At 49.1% G+C, this 14,702-nt stretch overlaps 1 long non-coding RNA gene across 2 annotated transcripts in view; it reads left to right on the top strand.

Moving 5' to 3' along the window:
- LOC120391323 overlaps window positions 1-14,702 on the top strand; it is a 36,946-nt gene that overhangs the window by 16,139 nt on the left and 6,105 nt on the right. The window contains exon 3 of one of the 2 annotated variants that reach the window (XR_005591265.1): window positions 8,310-8,513. The exons of the other annotated variant lie outside the window; for it this stretch is intronic. This is a non-coding gene — a long non-coding RNA (uncharacterized LOC120391323). The remainder of the gene's footprint in view (window positions 1-8,309; window positions 8,514-14,702) is intronic. 2 annotated transcript variants of the gene reach the window in all.

The raw sequence follows: 14,702 nt of genomic DNA, 5'->3' as shown, positions 1-14,702 counted from the left end.
CCCAATGGTTCATCCCAGTAATACAAGATAGATGTTCCCCCACTAACGCTGGGCAGAGGGTTTTCCCATTGTGCAAAATTTTTGAGTTCAAAATGATTCCCCATGGATCCCATCTATCTTTTGTTGTTGTTTTTATGAAAAGCCAGAGAGAGAAAGCCCTACTCCGTTGCACCCGTTAGCCCAGTGACTATGGCACTCACCTGTGAGGCAAGAAATCCAGGTTGAAATTGCTGCTCCTGTGATTATTTTTACAATGTGGAACATCTCCAAGAGGAGAGAGACCCACTCCTGAACAGGGAGTAGCTTGGTGGTTAGGACACTCAGTTAGGATCTCCCGCATCTCAGATGAGCACCATAACCACAGGGCTATTGCAAGGTGCGACTTTTCCTTTGATTTTTGACAAGATTTTCCATCCTGGACCTAAGAAATCTTTCTCGTCTAAATGAGTGCATCACCGCGAAAAGTTTCGGTTTTGCTGAATTGCCATTTTCCAGTGGAAAAAGCATTTTGTCAAAAAAATTCCCAACTGAATCCCCCTGGGCTGGGCTCTTGTGGGAGTCACTAATGGAGCTTGAACCCAGGACCACTGGCTCTGAAATGTGGGATGTATCGGGCTGCTAGAACTAAAGGATCATAGAATATCAGGGTTGGAAGGGGCCTCAAGAGGTCACCTAGTCCAACCCCCAGACAGATTTTTACCCTAGTTCCCTAAATGGCCCCCTCAAGGATTGAGCTCACAACCCTGGGTTTAGTGGGCTAATGCTCAACCCACTGAGCTATCCTTCCCTCCAATCACCTCCTGGTAGCAGAGCTTTAGTTGTATGCTCATAAATCCCTTTATATGGTCTAACCACTACAGGGTCTCTATTTATCTAGGTACTTGTGTGTCCCTTATCACCTTTTGATCTCAGTGTGAAGGACATGAGGCAGATCTGTCCTGACAAGCTAATGGGAAATGCTTCCTTGTGTGATTATATTGAAATGTTTGCTGCATGGGGGTTGGAATAACAGGTTGTTAGCTGGAAGGTAACACAATGGCTCGAGGGAACCCACCCTGGCTGGAGCGTTTTCCAGCAGTTTCTTTTTTCATTTGCCGGCAGTTTGGAAAAACCAGGAAGAAAAGTTCCTTGCGATTTTGAAAACCTTTCTCCGTAGAACTGAAGGAAGTTTTGCAACGAACAGGCATTTCCAAATGAAAAAGTTCTGATTTTGTTTGGGATTTCCCCCCGCCAATAACAATTTGCAAAATATCTCCGTCGACCTGAATCTGCATTTTTTTGCTGGGGGGAAAAAGAAAGTTTGGGTCAAATAATTCCCGGCAGTTCTACTTCTGAGCCACAGGGCCGGAGGTTACGAAATGATGCTGTGCTCCTAACTGTGCAGAGCCCTTTTCCATGGTCCAGCCCAAAGCTACACAGCTGTTGCATCACGGCTGCGAACAGACAGATCGAAAGGCAGCAACAGTTACGAGGAGAACAGGAGGCAGTTGTCAGGGGCTGTTTGCGGAGAAGCCGACTGAGGCAGGGCCCGTAGTTGGGAGGAGTGAAGTCCTGGCTTCATATATGCTCGAGCCAGCTCCTAAAAGTAGAAATGTAGCTGCAGTAACACGGCTTACATACCCGAGGGGTGAGGCAGGGTTAGCACATGTATGTCTACCCATGCTGGGAATTACCCCTTTCAGCTGCTGTGTAGACGTGCTCACAGAGAAAGGCCCTGCGGGATGGGGCTTGAGGAGCTGGGCTATCCTAAAATGGGGGGGGCGGGGAGATGGTAAGCTATAGGTGAGACCGCCAGGCGTATAGCCCCTTTACTGGGTTAAGAACTCTCTTCTCTTGTATGCCTTCTGCCTACTGTTGAGATTACACGTAGGCTGGGCAGAATTCCATTTTGATTGTTTTCCAATTTCAACAGATAATAGCAATGTTTATTTGCAAGCCTTTTTTTTTATTCCCGAATTTTGATCTGTGTAAATTTTCACAGCGGTGGGTAATTATGTGTGGGCGGAGCAGACAAGAGGGAAGCCAGACAATAATCTTTTAATGACTGTAGACGCTGAGATTCAGAAAGTTCAAGCTTTACAGCCGCTAAAAAACACCAGCTGGCAACCTCACATGTCAAAATACACGAAGCAAAGAGCCTTAAATCAAACTCTGCTAAGTTCTCAAGCAGCATATTTCTTCCTTTGCCTGTCTGTGAATTTCAGCGGTTATCGATGGGAATGTCTTTTTGTCGGGGCGGAGGAGGGGTGTACGGTGAAAGCAACGTTTTCCGATGAAAACTGAATCCTTCCAATGCCTAATTAAATGATCCGTTGTTTTGAAAGGGCTGGTTTGCAGCCCCTGTGGGAAGTCTTGCAAGGCAACTGAATCCAGCCATGTCTGCTGGGTAAACACGGTGCTGTAGCTCCTTCTGTGAGTGGGAAAATGCCGCACCTCTGGACAGGTGAAGGCAAGGGGCTTCTTGCCTGCAGGGGGGTTAAAGGTGCAGTTAACCCCGACACCATAAAGGTTAATGGATTTCAGCCTCACAACACCCCGGGCCGCTGCACGGTAGAAGAGCATCTCCCCCTTTTACTGGCAGTGAACAAAGGCACAACACCTATGAAATGCCTCACACAGTCAGTCTGTGGCAGAGCTAAGCACAGAACTTCTGTTTCCTGAAGCCTAGTGACTTAACCACAAAACCATCCTTCCCCATGTATCAATTTGGGTTACAGCCGTAAGACTTCCACATCTGTGCCCAGACTCTCCTCTCCCCCCGAAATCGATCTACTGCTGCACCACACCCTACCCAGGCAAGGAAATCCCATCTGGGTTTACATGAAGCCTGAGAAGAAAACCTGGGCTGTTCTTCCTCAAACTCCTGCTGTTCCCATCAGAGAGAGTCAATCTGTTAGAAATCAGAGCTGCAATAGTATTTCTTTACAGCAGCTGCTGCTCTTCACGACACATCCAAATACTCAGCTTTAAAGTATGGCAGGAAGATTTTTTTTCTTAACCCAAAACTTTTTAGCAAAAAGTTAAGACCTCTGAAAGTGCCGTGATGCAGAGAGAACAGGGCTGGCAATTTACCGAGCAGAAAAGTCACACTCTGAAATCTGCTAGGGAAGAAATAATTTACACAAAATAAACATCCTGAGTAGGGGACACGTGGGAGTTTAAACCCACTGAGCACAGTGCTGTTTTGGTAATTACTGGAGATTGAGAAGGGAGGAAAGTCACATACAGAAGCACGGGGGTGTCACGGAACCACTCAGAATGAAGTTCAGCCAGGACCCTCTCGTGTGTCACCCCACCACCACCCAGGGCACATTCTCACTAGGACAAGTCTCCTTGGCTTCAGTGCCTCCTGGGTCTGACCTCGGAGTGTTCCTGACCCCTGTCCTCAAAGGTATTTAGGCACCGAACGCTCATAGAAATCAATGGGAGTTCGGTGCCTAAATACCTTTAAGGATCTGAGTCATCATGACAGGCACATCCTGCCCTGAGGAACTTACGTACAAGCTAAGTACACCAAGAGCAGGAGGTGAAGTGACATGGGCAAGGTCTCACAGGAGGTCGGTAGCAGCAGAGGCGCCGACTCTGTGGATGCTTTGGGGCTGGAGCACCCACAGGGAAAAATTAGTGGGTGCTCTGCACGCAGCGGCAGCCAAGCTCTCCACCCCGCCCCACCTCAGCCTCCTCCCCTGAGTGTGCCATGTCCCTGCTCCTCCGCCTACCTCCAGCACTTGCCACCACCAATTAGCTGTAGCAAGGTCCAGGAGGGAGGGGGAGGAGCAGGAACGTGGCACGTTCAGGGGAAGAGGTGGGGCCGGGGTGGGGATTTGGGGAAGGAGTCAGAATAGGGGTGGGCGGGGCAGGGTGGAGTCTGGGTGGGGCCGGGGGCAGAGGGGGTCGAGCACCCAGTGGGTGCCTATGAGTAGCAGAGAATGAGCTAGAACCCGGGTCTCCGGAGGCCCTCGCCATTAGGCCGTGCTGACCTTTTCCTGATGTTATTCCCAGCTGGGTTGGGGGGGCAGAGGAGCGAAAGCAGCAGCATCTAGCTCACTAGGCTCAAAACGGTGCAACAGGTTTTCCCAAGAGCCCTGTGCTTGCGGAGACTCTGGGGCGTTTCATGCAGCCGTGAGAGGGGCTCATTTTCAGTTATTATGCTCTCGAGTGGGTGCTCTTCCATGAAATCGTGTTCCTAGCTGTGCTGTCTGATGGCTGTTTCCATTAGCTGATAAGAGGAGGCAAGGGGAGGTCACTGGAGCGTTTCACATAAACAGCTTCTCAGCCCCGGCAGGCTTTTATGTTGTTTAATTCGTGGTGCAAAGTTTACCAAGAAACTGATTAAAATCGGCGCTGGGCAATTCACCCTCACAGTGAGGTGCTATTTATAGACACCGGTGCTGATCTGTTGCCTGTCTAATCTCCTAGTCATCACAGCAAGGTTGGAAGCGGTGGAGAGGTTGTGATTCACCGGTGCTTTCTCAGTGACGTTTTTATCACACAGGAAGGCTGGCAGCCCGGCCACAACTAAGGGCTTGTCTACACTTAAAAACACGGCAGTGGCACAGCTGAAGGGCTTCAGGGAAGACACTCCCTACACCCATTGGAGGGGTTCTCCCATCAGCACCATTAACCCACCCACCCAAGAAGGGAGAGCTAGGTTGACGGAAGAATTCTCCCATCCACCTAGCGCTGTCTACACCAAGGGTTTGGCCAGTTTCACTGCATCAGGGGTGTGGATTTTTCATACCCCTCAATGATGTTGTTATACTGACCCAGTGTAGACCAGGCCTAAGACACAAACAGGCAGGAGTGCATTTAACTGACTTTGTGCTATCAAAGTAGCAGTGAACTCCCCGGACCCAGACTCTTCAGGAAAATCAGCATGCACAGCACTTCAACCTCAGGGCTGATCTAACCTGGGAACGTCCATTGGCCTAGGAGCACATTACCCTTCAGGGATGTGAAAAATCCACATCGCTGACGGATGTAGCTATGCCAACCTAACCTCCAGTGGAGACAGCGCTACGTTGATGGAAGAATTCTAGCTACCACCTGTCAGGGAGGTGGATTACCTCTGCTGGCCGGAGAAGCCCTCCCATCAGCGTAGGTAATGCCTCCATTGAAGTGTTACAGCAGGACAGCTGTGCCTCTGTAGCATTCTAAATGTAGACAAGCCCCAAGTGTAGAGATACCTTCAATCTTTGGTTTGATCCGGTTGTACTGGGGTAAAGTCATCCCTGGTGTAATTTCACTAAAGTCAATAGAATTACATAAAGAGATTAAATTTATGCTGTTGCCTTTACTATGAGCCTGGGTTGCATGGAGCTTTCCCTAATAAAGATAAGGAGCTGCCTATGCCAGCATGCTGGGAGGCTACGTAATAACTAGAGCTCACTAGACTATTTTGAGCAACTAATAATTTTGCCAAAAAATGCATTTTCGGGGCTCTGGAACTATTCATGAATTCAGATCAAATTTGACAAATAGTTTCAGCTGGAAAAAGAGTGTGTGTGGGGGGGGAATAAAAACATCTGAAATGTTTAATGTTGAGGTTTTGTTTCAAAATGGCATTTGGTTTTGAAATTTGGCCAGTTAACTCCTTTCCCCCCCCCACATACACAAAAAGAGTGAACCACCCACCCGAAAAATGATGGCATCAAAACTAAAAACTCAACAACAACAAAACTGATGTGGAGTTGACCCGAAATGGTTCATTTAGTTCAAAACAGAAATGTATTGAGGTTTCTCAATTCAACAAAGATTTTTCCAAAAAAAAAAATCCATTTTGGTTCCAATCTAAGTGATTTCTCCTCCCCCCCTCGATTTTTTCAGTTCGGTCCTCAAATTGGAAACTCAATTATTCGCTCAGCTCTAGTTATGATAATGATTTTGCTAGTGTAATAAGGCCTTCAATATTTATTATTATTTATAATATGGTTACGCTGAAAACTGGGTGAAACTTCGCTGAAGCTGGTGGGCATAACAGCCACCCCTCTTTCAGGATACGTGTAAAAAGCTCCTTTATGAAGAGATATCTGAAAAAATAGAAGCCACCATCCAAAATACAGGCCACATGCAAGGCTGGAGCAGAAGCTGAGCCATGCAGTCAGAGGGATTTTCCCTGAGGGCTAAATGTAAACACAGGGGCTGAGTATTTGAGGGAGCTGTGTGCATGAGAGAGAAGCAGAAACATCACAAGAAGCAGAAGGCAGCAAGGAAACCCCAGAGAATTACTTGTAATGTGGCCCTAAGAAAAAGCTAACCGAGAGAGCTTTTGAGCAGAGTGCTGGCTGGAAAGAGGCTTGGAATTATGAGCAAAGAAACTGTCCCATGCTGTTTGACTCCTACTGTTTTCAAGGAAACAGGACTTCATGTATAGTCTTTTGTAAACAAACAGCACTACATCAAAGAAACACCTGACTCCTTCATCAGGTCTCCTTAGCTCCAGGGCTGTACCTACTCATTGGACCACACTTCCTCTCGATGGCAAAGCTTTATCTGTGTCACTGATCTATCACACTGTAGGTTTTAAAATAGAGCCAGGCTTGCAACCAGATGCAGTAGGAAATCTAGTTGGTCTCTTCCAGCTCTAAACTTGCGAACTCCGATGGGAAGAGTTTTTCCCCCCACCCATACAGAAGAACTATCAAAATCAGATGGGCCATCAAGGAACATTGCAATACAAAAGATTGGTGAGTGGCCCTATCACCCAGAAGCTGGTCCTATGGACTCGAGGCTGAATCCTGTTGGTATGCATACTTCCACCTTTTCATGTTCTCTGTATGTATAAATATCTCCTGTCTGGGTGTTCCATTCTATGCATCCGAAGAAGTGAGCTGTAGCTCACGAAAGCTCATGCTGAAATAAATTTGTTAGTCTCTAAGGTGCCACAAGTACTCCTGTTCTTTTTGCAGACACAGGAAAATTGTCCATTTGAGGGCCAGAGACACCAAACTGAAGCCAGAGATCCCTCAGGGGTTACCTCTGGGTCATCCATGAAAGACACGTTAGGTCTGTCTACACTGTGAAGTTGTTGACAAAACTTTTGTTTTTCACGGGTACTTAAAAAAGCCCCCACCATGAAAGACAAAAGTTTTGCCTACGCAAGTGGCAGTGTGAACGCAGAGCTAACGCCGCTCGTGGGGCTGGAAGTATTTTGTTGGCAAAAGCTGCATGGTGTAGACAAGCCCCTGGAATTGACAGATCACTACAGTTCTGTCACTGCTGGCTTTAACCTGTAAAAAATTCTATTATTTCTTTTTCCTAGTTAATAAACCTTTGTTTGTTTATTACAGGATTAGCTACAAGTGTTGTCTTTGGTGTGAAATCTAAGGTATAAATTGATCTAGAGTAAGTGATTTGGTCTCTCGGGACTGGAAGCAACATGAATATTTAATGATTTTTTTGGTTGTGACCATTTATCACTAAATCCAACTTGCCTGGGTGGCAAGAAAGACTGGGGAGTCTAAGGGGACTGTCTGCGACTCCATGGCAAGACTGGTGGTGTGATCCAGGAGTTCACGTTTGTTACTGGCTTGGTGAAATCTAATTATACAACATGCCACCAGTTTGGGGGGGGTCTGCCCTGAGGTTGGCACTCTGTCGTGAGCCACTCCACACAGCTTGACTGTGTGTTTTTAAAAGTGAGCTGGTTGAAGTGGTACAAACGTGTGTGGACACGCTCTTAAATTGGTTTCACTTGGCTTTAACTATTGGTTCAGCAAGGACATTGCCATAAATGATACGTGCCAGGTTTAAAACAATGAGGGTGTCTGCACAGGGGTTTCCATCGGTTTTACTAAATTGATTTAAACACCCAGTTGAATTATAATGGTGCAGGCTTCTGGTGCAGACCATGCTTGAGATATTCAGCCAGATCCCCAGCTGGTGTGTGAATCAGCCTAGTTTTGTTACGTTCAATGGATTCACACCAACTGGGAATCTGGCCCGACTGACTTCACTAGACTATGATACTTTACCCTACGTGGTGATCTGACCCCATTAACTTCAGTGGAGCTTTGGGCAATTTATACCAGCTGGGGATCCGTCCTTGTAACTACAGATCCCTTTATGGTGAGTTTTCTGTTGTCTCCCCATGCAGTCCTCATGTGCTAACACAGACTTGTGTGTGTATATATAGGGGTGTCTCTATAAATAGCATCTCATTGTGAGGGAGAATTCATTGCCCGGCGCTGATTTTAATCAGTTTCTGGGTAAATTTGGCTCCAGGAATTAAACTACATAAAATCGTGCTGGGTCTGAGAAGCTGTTTATGTGAAACGCCCCAGTGACCTCCCATTGCCCCCTCTTATCAGCAGGTAACTTAATGTCAGCTGGAAATAGCCAGTCACCCTGAGCCTCGCTCAGCGCTTGGGAAAACGATTTCACGCACGTGCCCATTGGAGAGCATCCTGACTGAGAACGAGCAGGGGAGAGCAGCCCCCACCCCTCTCATCGCTGCATCAGTTGCCACAGCTTCTCCTCCAGCACAGGAAACCTGTTGCACCATTTTGAGCCTGGTGAGTCAGAGGCTGCTGCTTTACTCATCTTCCTACCACACCCAAACCCAGCTGTAAATAAAATCAGTAAAGTCCCCCCCGCCCCTTTTTTTTTTTTTTTTTGGAAACGTCAGCGAGGCCCCATGGTTGGCGCGCTAGCCTAGTCTTCAGGACACCTAGGTTCTAGTTCTGTCTGTGCTAGTGACTTGCCTGTGACCGTGCCCAAGTCCTTTTGCCTCCCCGTGCCTCGGTTTCCCCATCCGTACAATGAGGATGATACTTGACTTCTTTTGCAATCGACAAATGGAGTGAAATGATACTGCAGCCTGCTTTCTCAGAGGTGCTGACACTAGTATGGGTTGCACCGGGATCTGCCAGTGCTTAGCACCTTTGAAACCCCCCCGCACCCTTCGATTTTGCAGGTCAGGGAGTTTGTTAGTTGACATGGCACGAGTTCAAAGTGAATTTTAGAGCAGAGGTTTCTCTGATAAGTTGCACATTATAGCCATTGGAAGCGGGGATGAAAAAAATATGGAAATGTACACACTGGAAATAATGACGCGTGAGACATTTTTCATGTCTCTCCGCAGAGCTTTGACACGGGAGTCTGGGAAGAGCAGTTTGAACGGTTGATTATTCATTGTGCATCCCATGCACTGACTGCACACCCGTGATTCAGCCAAACTTTTTCAGAGACCGGATGAGTGAGACGATATCTTTTACTGGACCAACTTCTGTTGGTGAGAGGCCTGGGCGCCGACTCTGTGGGTGCTCCGGGGCTGGAGCACCCACGGGGAAAAATTTGTGAGTGCTCTGCTCCCACCGGCAGCCAAGCTCCCTCCACCCCTGCCTCCTCCTCCTCCCCCCCGAGCGCGCTGCATCCCTGCTCCTCCACCTACCTCCCTAGCGTTTCCCGCTTGACCACCGCCAAACAGCTGTTTGTCAGCATTAGCATGCTTTGGGGTGGGGGGGAGGAGTGGGAACATGGCATGCTCAGGGGAGGAGGCGGGGCAGAGGCGGGGCTGGGGAGGGGATTTGGGGAAGGAGTTGGAATATTGGCAGGGAGGGGGCGGAGTTGAGGTGGGGACTTTGGGGAAGGGATTGGAATGGAGGCGAGAAAGAGGTGGGAAGAGGTGGGGCAGGGATGGGGCCTCATGGAAAGGGTGGGGTGGGGGCGGGGCCAGGGGCAGGGGGGGGTCGAGCACCCATAGGAAAGAGGGGAAGTCGGCGCCTATGGTGAGAGACACAAGCTTTCTAGCTATACAGAGTTCTTCTTCAGGACTGGGAAAGGTACTTATACCAAACTAATTCTGTAGCACAGAGGGCTCTAACTAAGTCACGCATGGGGTGTGAACAATTCACACTTCTAAACGATGTCGTTCTACCGACCTAAGCACTGGTGTAGACAGCGCTATGTCGCCAGTAGGTTTCTCCCACCGACACAACTACCAGCTCTCACGGCGGTGGAGTTAAGCCGACGGCAGAGCGCTCCCCCGTCGTCTTAGAGCGTCTTCACCAGACGCGCTACAGCTGTTCCGAGGGTAGACGAGCCCAGAGTGTCGCATAAGGAGTTGACACGTGTTGCAAGAGACCATCGGAGGCGATCTGGGCATCTCTACAATCCTAGCACAAAGGAGGGGTAGTGGGCTAGAGATTGTTGTCATGAGCCATAAATCCAGTGTCTTTATGAAGTCCACGATTTGGGGTGTCTGGCAGAGTTATGGATTTATGCTCCCAGGCCCCTCTTTCGAAGGTGGGCGGGTTTCCTTTGAGGGGACAGATATGGAGAAACCGGTTTGTGAAAAGCGTTCGCCCCCGGCTGATAGGGGGGCTTGCTCTTTGATCATTTTTCGGTGACAATTGAGGGTAAGAGACAAAGGATCAGAGCTGCGTGTAGTGGATAATCAGGGCGATTTGCTGATGCGGTACCAGCAGGGTTGGATTAAGGTGGGTTGTTCCTTTGGGAATCAGAAGACAAAGATCATTGTAGAGAGGTGCCCGGTGGCTAGGTTGCTAGAGCCACTGGCCTGATGTCAGTTGTTGGTGGGCTTGACAAAGCCATCCTTCCTCACCTGCCATGGGACATGCTGGTCATCTTTACTAGGGGCAGCCTCAGCTGCATCTGCAAAGGCTATAGGGAAATCCTGCCTGAGGGAAGTCTGTGGTTTTAGTCCTATTGTTGGTCATGGGAAATGGATGCTGGCACACCAAGCATCAGCTCATGTCAAGGCCCCTAAGGCCTCGCTGAACACTGACACACGCACACCTGGGAACCAGACTGGGTCACCTGTGGGTTCGCATTGTTAAAAGAGGCATTAGATTTATTTTTTTTTTTTTAAATGTGGTTCTACACCATGACATGCTTGTAGGATGCTGCACACGGTCATCTGACTCATAACATCTGTAGCCCATGGTAGAAAGTGACACTGAGTGTTTGCATTGTAATCCGCTGTAAACTGGGTGACTCACCAAAGAGGAAAGAAGCATTAATTAACGCAGAGAGCTGGTCCTGCACACAAGAGGGCCCACTGAAACCAAAGGAGCCATCGGGAAGCATGAAAGGACAAAGACTTTGTTGCTTGCCGCCCTACACTCATGAAGAGGAGAAAGACGCCGACACTTGCCCCATGAGTTTGAACACTGCGGGAAGGGGAGAGAAATCCCTGATCAGAAGGGCCTATCATCAGGGCTGGTTCCAGGTTTTCTGCTGCCCCAAGCGGCAAAAAAAAAAAAGCCACGGCAGCGCAATCGCGCCACTCCACTCTTTGGTGGCAATTCAGCTGCACGTCCTTCGCTCCGAGAGGGACTGAGGGATCCGCCACCCAATTGCCTCCGAAGGCCCGGATGTGCCGCCCCTATAGCGGCCAAAGGGCCGCTCCTTGGTATTGGCCACCACAAGCACCTGCTTCTTTAGCTGGTGTGTGGAGCCGGCCCTGCCTATCACTGTGCTGCTTGGAATTTGGAGAGGGCGATATTCTAAGCATAAGCAAGGGATCCCCAAGCTGCTTGTCTTGTCTCTAAAGGACATAGAAAGCTTGCAGATCAGAGCAGCTTCTATTACCTTTTGGAACCTAAGACAGTGGTGTGTGTGTGTGTGTGTGTGTACTTCTTTTGACCTTGTAAATAACTCATATTTTTCCTAGTTCATAAATCCTTAGTTAGTTTTTTTTTTAATAGGATTGGCCATAAGCGTTGTCTTTGGTGTGAGGCCTAAGGTGCAATTGACCTAGGGTAAGTGACCGGTCCTTTGTGTTGGGAGTAACCTGAATATCGCTGTGAGATTTGGATTAAGGGGCCATCTGTCACCACGGCAAGTTTGCCTGCGTGGCAAGACCGACTGGAATGCCCAAGGGGACTGTCTGTGACTCTGTGGTTAGGCTGCTATATTGCTGGAGGAGTTCGCACTTGTTATTTGAGTGGTGAAATTTAAGCTAGAACGCACCACGAATTTGGGATTTGTGCCCTGCCTCTTAACTGTCTTCCCTGAGGTTGGCACTCACCCTTGGGCTACTCCAGACCGCTTGCCAGTAGCCATTTTGGATAAGGGAAAAACGTTATGAGTTTGAAGACAGAGATCAGAAGAACTCTAAAAAACCCCACAAGCATCACAAGGCTCATGTTAAAATCCCAAGAGTTGGCGTCTTTATTATTATGACTACTGCTTATATCACCATAGCACCTACTGAGATCCACCTGAGATTAGGGCTCCCTTGTGCAGGGTGCTGTACAAGCATCAAGGCTTCGTCTACATTAGGAGAGAATTCAGGGTTGGCTAACACATGTTAGATAGCCCTGACCTTTTTCCTAATGTAGATGCAAGTTAAAACTTCCTCCCTCGGTTCCCCCTTGACCGTGGCCAGCTAAATTGAGGTTAATCAGAATCTGGGAAAGGGTCTGGACTAAGGCCTCTTTTCCTAATCTAGACAAACCATCATAGTGAGAGATGGTCCCTGCTCTGTGGAGCATAGTCTGTAAATAGACAAGAAAGACAATAGGTGGGAGGGGAAACTGAGGCACAGAGCAAGTGACTTATCAAAGGCCACATGACAGATCAGTGGCAGAGCCAGGCCTCCTAAATCCATTGCCCTAATCCCTAGGCCACAGGGTCTTAACCCCTACACTAGAGTGCCTTTCCTATGCGTCCTATTCGACGGCCCCGTGTTACCAAGGCGAGCTCCTGAGCTAAACAAGCTTCTGAATGCAAAGTGTGTGAGGCTAGACACATGGCCAATTGTAGCCTCCAGCAAATGCAGTGCTGAGCTACTGTAATGAGGGCTTCCTTGTAGGTGGGGAGCTCGGAACTGGGCTGAGCAAAGTCCGAGTCTGCCAGATGCAGCCGTAGCTGTATAGGAGAAATGCAAGGCTGTTCCCAGTGCAATGCCGCAATCTTCCCTCTGGTTATTCACATTCCATTCCCAGCCAGGGTGCAAAGAGACGCTTCAAAGTTTGCAGGGAGTTGCGTGTCCCTGCAGAAGGGGGTGGCGCTCTGCAAGCGGAACGGTCCTCAGCTCTATTGCCCGCAAGAACAGAGGGGTGGTTGTTAGCTCGAATCCCCAGGTTCTTGGCTCCATGTGGGTGGTTGGGGAGAGCTCTCATTTTTCATGAACATTTTCCCATGCAGAATGAAACCTCGACGTTTCCCCCTGAAATGGAATTCCTGTTTTCCAGCCAGCCCTTCGTGGGGTCTCTTTCCCCCAAGTCACGCTCCCTTGCGGGGCTTAACGGTTCTTTCCCAAACCCAGGGCCTGCTGCTTAGGACTTCCTCAAACCTCACCTTCTTCAGGCTTGTATCTGTCCTGCCCCGGGCTCTCGGAGCTCCCCCTAGATCCCTTTCCCTTCGCTGGGCCTCTTTGCCACTGGACTGCCTGCAAGGTCCACTCTCTCTAGTTACCTTGTATGGCCTTTAGGCCCCCGAGCCTCACAACTGGAGAGCTCTGCAAAGCCCTCTCCAGATCTGTCTGAACTCCTTCTCTCTCTCATGGTGCAGGCTCTGACTTCTAGGAAGCCAGGCCCCGGCTACTGTCACCTTCTCAGAGCTGCAGCACTGGGGGATGCAAAGGCTGCCATAGATGTTTATTTGTATAAAGACCACTGCTTCCATTGGCCTCTAAAAATTCATTGGGGAATTCCGTAATAGCCGCCTCCCACCCTTTCCAAAATCTACCATTTGGAACCACTTTGGAGCTGGCGCTATCGCTTTAACTCCCCAGCACGGTGCGTCTTGTATCTTTTATGAGATACGTTTTACAGCGTAACCGGTAATACATGGAGCGATCCGTGTAACCGGAAAGACCAGAACAGAAAAGACCACACCTGGGAGAGTCACCGCACTTAATGGCAGTGGGACTACCTGAACCAGAAGGCTGCTGAGCCACCAGCCTGGGAGTCAATCCTCAGAGGTTTGGGAGTTAGGCGCTTTTCGGGAGCTGGACCTTGGCTTCTATTCCCAGCTCTGCCACTTGATCTTCTGGGTGACCCTGTGCCTCAGTTTCCCCAGCTGTCAAATGGGGCTAACGATGCTGACTTCCTTTGTACAGCGCTCTGAGATTTAGTATTAAACACTGCTGATGACTCCTAAGCAGGATGTTCTCTAGATTCTTATCTGGCCCTGTCACTCGATTATCCAAGCGCCTCCTGAATATTTAAAACTAAACCCAGCAATCGCTCTCCTTTCTTCCTTCCCAGCCTCGGCTGCTTTCTCCGGGAGGAAGGGTGTAGCAGGGAAGGGTGCAAGGGGAGGAACGCGAGGCAGAGAGGGGCACAGAGGGATGTGGGGTAGAGAAGGTGATGTGGGCGGAGGAGGCCTGCTGTGATGTTCTGTTTATGTGTTCCAGCCAGCACATAAGCAAGTGGTTTTGGGTGGAAGCCAGGCATTTGCTGTGGCTCAGGGCCCAGTATGTGTTTTGAGGGTATTGGCAGATTGGGCACTAGAAGGTTAGTAAAGAGAAGGAAGGTATTTTAATCTGGGAACATCTAGGTAAAGCTCACCATGGAAACGGAGCGAGGGTTTGGCTTTCTGGGAAAGCACCTCCGTGATCGGTCGATATCCCGCTAACCTCACAATTAGTCCAACATTACCAGAGTGATGGCAGGCCCAACAGATTACTCTTTGTAGCCTTGGGAGGCAGGGGAGCCCTGGAGAGAGAAGATCAGGAGATGTGTCATGGGCTGTAGCAGACGGCACGTGGCCTGGTCCGGATCACATTCCAA

The sequence above is a fragment of the Mauremys reevesii genome, linkage group 25, assembly GCF_016161935.1.
Source record: "Mauremys reevesii isolate NIE-2019 linkage group 25, ASM1616193v1, whole genome shotgun sequence".
Lineage (NCBI taxonomy): Eukaryota > Metazoa > Chordata > Testudines > Geoemydidae > Mauremys > Mauremys reevesii.
Note: the sequence above shows the minus strand (reverse complement) of the source record. Positions and strands in the feature narration are given on the sequence as shown.